Genomic DNA, 8861 nt, shown 5'->3' on the forward strand with positions numbered 1-8861 from the left:
GCCCACTCTGCAGGGCGCGGGAGAAGGTGACACAGCCGTGGGGAGAAAAGGCTGGGGATCGGGCCGCTGAGGAAGGCGGCAGTGGGGAGGGGGCATTCCGTCCATTCTGGCATTAACTGTTTATGTAAATAACATGCAAATTGGCCCTTTATTGTGTTTTAGTCAATAGCCAGGCATTTTTTATCTCTGACTGGGAGCTTTGGTCTCCGTAGGTCCCAGCAGGTCACCAGGTGGGGGGGGGGGGCCTGTCAGCCTCTGAAAGAGGAGGATGGGAGGGGAGGAGTCATCCTTTTCCTCTGCCCAGTAACTGTCACACCCCAGGGGCTGGCAGCGGACAGGCCCTGGGAGTCCCTCCTGGTGGGCCCTCTGACGGCAGCTCTGACATTCACAGGCTGGGTGTGATGGGGCTGGCGGGAGGGAGGGTTGTGCTGGGCCTGATGGATGGGCCCTGGCAGCAGCTCTAGCTGCCCTGCTGGGGGTCGGGGCCCAGGCTCTGCAGAGCAAGGTCAGGCAGAGGGCAGAGGGGGCACTGGTGACTGAAGTGTCCACGGGATGGGGGGTGGGGGCTGTTCAGAGGGCTGGTGATGGGAGGTGGGTGTCTGTGGGGGGAGAAAGGACAAGTCCCATGTGGGCAGCGGACTAAATGACTCTCTGGCTAGAGAGGACCATCTTGAGTTGTATTGCTAGGCTTCCTAAGGAGCTAGTGTGACTGTATTTTGTGTGGGTATCAGGGTGCCCGTGTTGGGGAGGGATTGGGTCCAAATGCAGTACACAGGCCAAACAGGTAGTGCCTTTCTTGTCAGTATCCTCTGCCCTACCCCAAACACACACACACACACACACATACCCACAGAACCTCTTTTCATTAAAAAAAGGGACTTTGGTTTCCATGGAAACCTGACCACTTAGATAACCGAGGTGTCTAAACTGACATTCTTGGCTGTAAATCATGTCTCTCCTCCCACCTGTTTCTCCAGTGCCCCAAGTGCAGAGTCAAATTCCCTCCTGCTCAGTCCCTGAGGGTCCACCCTCTCCTGTACAAGCTCCACACCCCTTCCTCCCTATATGCCTGAGAATTGCAGGGGCGGGGAATGTGGAGGGCAGTCCTGTCCATTTCTGCCTCATGGTCACAAAACTGGGACCCAGCTGCCTGTCCTCAGAGGTCAGAGGCTGTGCCGTGTGTCAGGGGAACATCCAGCCCTGGGGGAGATCTGTGCGTCTGAGTTAGAGGGAGTTGGGAAGTGAGTGGACCTGTGTGGGAACCCAGAAGTGGCTGTCACCGCCTTCTCCCTTTCCAACCTGTTCTGCAACCCTCACCATTGTGTGAACATCAGCTCCCAGAGGCCCTTCCAGGGGCCTGAAATCCGAGGGGTTTGCCCAGCTTGCTGGTGAGAATGTTGCTTCATCGAGGTGACCCTTCTCCAGGACGGTGCAGGGTTGAGGCAACAGGGCTGGGGCAGGGCCAGCAGAGAGCTATCAAACCGGCTGCCTCCTCACTTTATGAATTCCCCTGCCATTTCCCCGGGATACCTTGATTCTGACCTCGGTGCAGGGAACAAAGTCCTTTCTTTGTCCCCTAATAAACAACCTCAGCCATCGCTGGCCTCCAGCAGTTCTGCGGCCCCTTGGGCCCCACCCCCTCACCCTAGAGGCTCTTTCTCCCTGTGAAGTCTCATTAACCGGAGGCTTGGGGCCAAGGCGGGGCTCTTGCAGGCCACCTCTCTCCTTATTAGCACAATCATTTCTGTCTGGCGTGATGGCCCGAGCTTCTCCTGGAAGCCTGTCTGCACGGAGGCCCCTCAGAGGCCCTGGAAGCACTGCCTTGTGTCCTCAGAGTGACCAGGACTGTTTCTACCCTGTGGTCGTTAGTGCAAAGTGGCTATGTGTGTGGGAGGACTGCCTAGGTCTTCTCAGGGCCCAAAGGAAACAGCTGCTGTTGGATCAGATACAGAATCATGGGTCTCCAATACCTTCTCCCTAAAAGCCATCCCTGCTCTTCTTTGTGAAGAAGAATTCCTTTCCTCGTGGTGTTTGCCCACTGTAAACTCAGGACGCCCAGAAGGTATTCTTCTGTGTGCACACATTCTGTTCCGGCACACAGCTCTCTCCCTTCCTAAAATTCAGTGCAAACCCTGAGCTGGGCCAGAGAAATCTCACGAGGAAATTCGAGGTGCTCTTTGCAGGTGGGTTTCTCCCTGGACATCTGAGTGGAGACTGGATTTCAGGCTCTTCTCTGTACTCTCTGTACACCCCACCCCTGGACTTCAGTCTGCAAAATCCAAAGTGCTTTCCACTTCCTCTTTCTAGGAACAGTTGTGTGGTGGTTGAGAGTCGAAGAGGTGCAATCAGACAGGCCTGAGTGCAAATCCTGCTGCTGCTGCTATTTACTAGCTGGGTGACAGGGAACATTTCTGAACCTCTCTGAGCCTCAGTTTCTATGTCTGGAAAATGGGGCTTTTGAAAGTAATACGGAGCATGACAAGACAGAATGCCCGTAACACACACAATATTAGTTACCATCCCGAGGACACTCGATGTTCATCTGTATTATATGTAACGTCTGAGGGAGGACTTTCCTCTTCTACATGAGCCAGGACACAGGAGTGTGTGCATTCCCCTCTTGCCCCCATGCAGGGGAATTCCAAAATGGCCCAGAAAGTTTGTTTCAGCGGGGAAGTGTGTTTCTTTCTCTTTTTTTCTTTTTTTAATTTTTATTTATTTATTTATTTATTCATGGCTGTGTTGGGTCTTCGTTTCTGTGCGAGGGCTTTCTCTAGTTGCGGCGAGTGGGGGCCACTCTTCATCGCGGTGCGCGGGCCTCTCACCATCGCGGCCTCTCTTGTTGCGGACCACAGGCTCCAGACGCGCAGGCTCAGTAATTGTGGCTCACGGGCCTAGTTGCTCCGCGGCACGTGGGATCTTCCCAGACCAGGGCTCGAACCCGTGTCCCCTGCATTGGCAGGCAGATTCTCAACCACTGCGCCACCAGGGAAGGCCTGTGTTTCTTTTTCTAAAGAAGATATGCAGGTAAGAAAGTCTCTGAAAGGATCCACAAGGCCCTGGGAATATTGGGAACAGGAAGGGGAACGCAGTGGCCACAGGCAGGGGTAGGAGGAATATGCCCCATCATAGGTCTTTTTGACTCTTTGTTCTGTGTTTACATCATACAAAACTGCCTTTTAAAAAATGTATAAAATTTAAAAATTAAAAATTAGAAACACATAAAAGGAGACACACACTGGGATAGCAATCCCTAAGCTTTCTTTTTTTTTTTTAATTTACTTTTTATTGAGGGACTTCCCTGGTGGTCCAGTGGGTGAGACTCTGTGCTCCCAATGCAGGGGGCCCGGGTTCGATCCCTGGTCGGCGAACAAGATCCCGCACGCATGCCGCAACTAAGAGTCCACATGCCGCAACTAAGACCCAGTGTAGCCAAAATAAATAAATAAATAAATAAATTTAAAATTAAAAAATTTTTTATTGACGTATAGTTGAATTACAACGTTGTGTTAATTTTTGCTGTACAGCAAAGTGACTCAGTTTTATATATATATATATGTATATATACATTCTTTTTCATATTCTTTTCCATTGTGGTTTATTACAGGATATTGAATATAGTTCCCTGTGCTATACAGTAGGACCTTGTTGTTTATCCATCCTATATGTAATAGGTTGTATCTGCTAATCCCAAACTCCCATTCCAACCCTCTTGCATCCCCTTCCCCCTTGGCAACCAACAAGGTTGATCTCTATGTCCCTGATTCTGTTTCTGTTTCTTAGATAGATTCATTTGTGTCATATTTTAGATTCCACATGTAAGTGATATCATGTGGCATTTGTCTGTCTCTGTCTGACTTACTTCACTTAGTATGGTAATCTCTAGTTGCATCCATGTTGCTGCAAATGGCATTATTTCATTCTTTTTTATGGCTGAGTAGTATTCCACTGTGTATAGGTACCACATCTTCTTTATCCATTCATCTGTTGATGGACATTGAGGTTGCTTCCATGTCTTGGCTATAGTGAATAGTGCTTCTATGAACATAGGGGTGCATGTATCTTGTCGAATTATAGTTTTGTCTGGATATATGCCCAAGAGTGGCGAAACCCCTAAGCTTTCTCAATTCTCGAACCTTAAGGTGTTCGGCCGTCTGGTTGGGCAAAGGGCCGATTATGAGGGGTTCTTCAGAGGAGAAAGTGATGTGGGGACCGAGGGGTAGAGGGTCCAAGGCCCCAGGGGGTTGGTGTGGGTCTGTTTGGAGTAATTTCCTTGGCAGGTTATCTTTCGTCTGAGTGCCTTGTCCCAGTGGCTCCTCTGTGACCCGGATGCAGACACTCAACATCTGTGCGGCGAGCTCTGCTCTGTGGGGAGTGAGGCAGGAAGTTGCAGCCACGGCCTCTGGAGACCTCCTTGGGAGCCCTCTCCCCTGCAGGCCTTCCTCTTTCGTTAGAAGTCTTTTCTTCAAGGTTTAGCTCAAATTCCACCCCTCTGTGAAATCTTCTCTCCTCCTACCGAATCAGAGTTCACCTCCCCATCCCTTCATGTATTTTTTTTGCTCGTTTCTCTATTCTAGTTCTTTCCTCCAGCCTGTTTTACATTATCTTTAGTCATTTGGCTGCTAGCCCCCACTGTTAGTTTTGAAGTCCCCCAAGGACAGAGACCACGGCTCAGACTAGTTCTAGAGTTCCTGGCTCAGGGCCCAGAACATCTTAAGTTCTCCATCAATGCTTGTGAAGGCATGAGTGAGTGAGTGCATAGCTCTTAGCCCTCAGGACCTCCTGGACAGGCCCTGATATGTCCTGTCTCTTTGAACCTCAGTTTTCCATCTGTAAAATGGGGATGGCAATAATGGAACCACCTGTGAGAAATCAGCTGGGCTGTGCTAGGAGTTTCCGCTGCGCCGCTGGCCCTGATGGATGCCTGATACATCTGGGCAGTGCTGGTCCTCTGACTTCCTGTCAACTCTACTGCGTGCAGATTTTGCCTTCTTTCCATTTCCCACATGGCTCCTTGGTGTCACAGGTCATAAACTTGGCTGGCATTAGGCTGGGCCTAACTTTAGGGCCCATCGCTACCAGACACGGAGTAGTTAGTCCAAGGAATCAGCCCTCGGCCCCCCTCCCCGACTGCTCCCCAGCAGGGCCTCAGGGCAAAGCTTCCTGACTCTGCCCGCCTGCTGACGGCATCAGGGCCAGTGCTTGGAGGCGTGCACGAGGGGGCCTGTTGGAGGCCTTGAGGAGTGTCCGCTGTGAGCCGGGTGATGCCACTCTGACACGCCGACCTCCTGTCTTCCGCTCCAACCCATCTTTCATGTCCCACTTTATGCCCTTCCTCCTTTCTCCTTCCCTCTTGCTTGCCTCTTCTCCACATCACCCACCGGCTTAAATCTGCAGACGGCTGAGGGATGTGTGCGGGAGGAGCTGGGTGGGCGTGGAAGGAACATCCATGGCCTTCACCGATCTCCCATCTCCGGCGCATCATCTGGGCCTGCTCCTAGGAGGAGCTCGTGGGTTACGCTGAGTGAGAAGAGGCTCCGTTTATCCTATCTGTCATTCCTTCCTGGTCCTCCCAGCTCCGTCCCTAAGAGGCCCACTGGAGTAAGGGTCTTGCCAAGGGTCTTCTGTGAGCAGCACATTTCTATGAAATGGATACACGGCCTTACAGAATCCATCAATCCTGCCTCAAATGAGAGCTTCAGTTCTTACCCCAGAAAGAAGGCATCTTCTCCCAGAGCACAGTAGGAAGCCAGGCATCTTGAGGTTGGGGACATGCAGTATAATGTCACTAAGGGCACAAGGACCATCCTAGGGCTTTATTCTTTCCTTTCCTCAGTCACAGAACAAACACTCCACCCTCCCCAGGGTAGTGGAGACCCAGGGCAGAAGCAGCAGCAGCTGGTGAGATGCTACACCCAGCACCCACGGCCCTGCCCCGGCGGTACCCTTCTTCCTCCTGCCTCTTCTGTATCTGCTCCGCAATCCTCAGCACCAGCGGAAGTGCCTTCAGATTTATATGGCGCTGTTTGCTGGCCCTCTGCCAATTAGTGACACTTTGAAATTCCCTTAAATGACGCACTGCTGCTCTGACAATAAACAAGTCATTAGCTGGGTCGGAGGGCAGCTTCCAGCTGGATTTGATTCATTGTTTCTAAACTGGCTCAAGAGGCTCATTAAGATGCAGGGTCCCCAGCCCAAGGCTCAGGAAACCCCTAAAGTTGGAGGCAGGTGGGGTTTCTGCGCATCCAGGTGCCGGGTCACCGTGTCATCTGCTTTCTCCTCTGATCTCCCATGAGGCTCATCCCCACCCCTGGGAGGGATACTGACTGCCAGCCGAGCCACCACGCCCCACTTCCTAAGACACAGACGTGGGACCAAGGCCTCCCAGGCAGTGGACTTGGAGGAACAGCAAGGTACGGTGAAAGGAAGCTGGTGGGTGCGGGGGGCGCTGGGGGTGGAAGGAGAGGCCACAGGGAGATAGAAACTCTCATGGGTGATTTGGGGTGGGGAATATCTGGGGGAAACTTGAGTGAGAGCCTCACTGTTTTCTCCAGTATATGTTCGTACCCTGCAGCTTCAGAGGCTGTCGGAGCTGAAATGGATCTTGGAGATCGCCCAGATCCTCTGTCTCTGTTTTACGGATGCAGAATCTGACACCCCAGAAAGGTGAAGTGACTTTTCCACGTTCTCCCAGCTCATAAGTGCCTGAGATCAGACTAGAATGAAGGTTAGCTTTTGGTCCAAATCTCTACCTGCACTACCTCCTAGGAAAGAGCCCATAGCTTGGAAAAGAGCAATGAAGTGTCCTGCGTCAGTGCCAGTGCTTACTTCTGTGTCCCTCCTCCCTGGATCACCCTGCATGTCCCCGGCTTATGGGATTCTGCACAGATGAAGCGGTCAGGGTCATGTGTGGGTGCCTAAGGGTTTTGTCTGTTTGGATGGATAAGTAAGGAGACTGTGACAGAACACTGTGCTAGGCACTACAGGAGCAATAAAGATGAAGTAGGCAGGCTTTTCAAGAAGTACTCGGTCTGTTTGCAAAAACTCATGACTTAGAATGCAAAGCGCAATTAAAAAAAGTCCCCAGGAGGTAAACATAGAGCTTAAAGTCTGAATGGTAAGTTCCACAAGCTGAGCCACGATAATGGTGCCATGGAGGATATCAGATTAGATGCAGTCCTAGGTGTTAGAGACTATGGTTTTGATATCAACAAGGGGGCAGGTGACAGGATCTCTAGTTCATAAGAGGCAGACAGCTAAAATAGAGACCTCTGAAAAAGCTGAGACCCTGTGAGGGATGCATCCTCAGAGAAATCTGGACTGGAAATATATCACTCAGGGCCTTAGGGCAGTGAAAATTAAGCTTGGACTTACTGGGGCTCTGAATAGAAAAAAGTCGCCAGTGAGAAAAAGAAGTTCCAGGCCCAAACCATATGTGACTATAGTGTCTGAATTTCCACTGTTGGAATTCCCAAGCTGAGAAATTAATGTAAGAATAGATTCCAGACCAGTAAAACTCATGGGGTATCAAGAGGAGGAAGGACAAGACTATTCTGGAGGAATGTGCCCCAGAGCAACAGCGTTCTCACAGCAAAATATAATCCCCTTTGAAGTTGCACTAACAATAAAAAAAATTGCAAACCACATGAGGAAACAATATGCCATTAGGGAAAGTCAGCAAACACAGCAAACTAGTTTAGCATTAATAACATAAAATAATATAGCAATCTGAAAGAGACCTTAAAATAACTATGTTTAAAATGATTAAAAAGGTGAAAAAGCAATTTAAACCATAAAGAAAGGGTAGAATATTTTGAAAGAGAACAGGGAAATTTGTAAAGAGAAACAAATGGAACTTTCTAGAAATGAAAAAAATAGTCATTGAAATAAAAGCTCAATGGATGTGTCAAACAGCAGGTTAGACAAAGCTGAACAGAGATTAAGTGAACTGAAAGATAGATCAGAGGAAGTTACCCCAAATGCAGCACAGAAAGATAAGGAGAGAGAAAATATGAAAGAGAATCTAAGAGACATGGAGGGTAGACTAAGAGAGTCCAAACTACCCTACAAGGAGATGCAGAAGGAGAAGAACAGAGAGAATGTGGGAATGGCAATATTTAATTTTCCAGAATTGATGGAAGACATTCATCCTCGGGTTAAAGAAATTTGGGAAGTTCTGAGGTGGACATACATAAGTAAATCCACATTCAGATATGTTATGGTGACACTGGATTCAAAGAAACACAATCAGAGTATAATTTTGCCCATGAATGTCTGGGAGAGTTCATGGATCACTGAAGCTTAAGCCGGAGTAGAATTTTAAGATGAAGAGAGACTGTGGAGGAAATCTAAGAAGTAGTAGGAAAATAGGAGATTCCAGACTGTCGAACTAGTTTCTGAACTGGTTTTAACACAATCTGTTTTGAATTAAGTTACCTAGACTCTGGATACCTGTTTGTTAACTGAAAGTTTCATGGTACCCTCCCCTGCTCTGTACCTTCACTCAAGCCTGGTCTTTGATCTTCCTGTTCGGGACCCCTGCTCTGTCCCTGAGGTCCACCATGATTCCACAGCCCTGGGAAGAGTCCTTTCTGAGACCAATCATAACCATCTTGCCCTTTGAGGCCTCCCCCTCCTTTTGGCGCTGAGTTGAAATTGGACTATCCAACCTTCCTTCTGTCTACTTGGGGTCCCTCAGGGCAAAGAAAGCCCCTGCTCCGAAGTGGACAGCAGCGGCTTGCTCTGCTGCATCTGTGTCTTGTTAGCAGTGCCAGGGGCTTCAGAGGAACAGAAAAACCTGGCCATGGTAATTGGCTCATGAAAGCTGCATGTTGCTGGAGGGGGAGGGAGGGTCTGGAGAG

The 8861-nt window shown here is 49.7% G+C and overlaps 1 long non-coding RNA gene across 1 annotated transcript; it reads left to right on the forward strand.

Annotated features, from left to right (window-relative positions):
• The first annotated feature begins 2697 nt into the window (after window positions 1–2697).
• On the forward strand, window positions 2698–7065 carry LOC309668413. The gene is made up of 2 exons (XR_014268221.1): window positions 2698–6413; window positions 6575–7065. It is a non-coding gene; the product is annotated as an uncharacterized lncRNA (long non-coding RNA).
• The last annotated feature ends 1796 nt before the right edge of the window (window positions 7066–8861 follow it).

Source organism: Balaenoptera physalus (genome assembly GCF_965194825.1).
Source record: "Balaenoptera physalus genome assembly, chromosome: 10".
Lineage (NCBI taxonomy): Eukaryota > Metazoa > Chordata > Mammalia > Artiodactyla > Balaenopteridae > Balaenoptera > Balaenoptera physalus.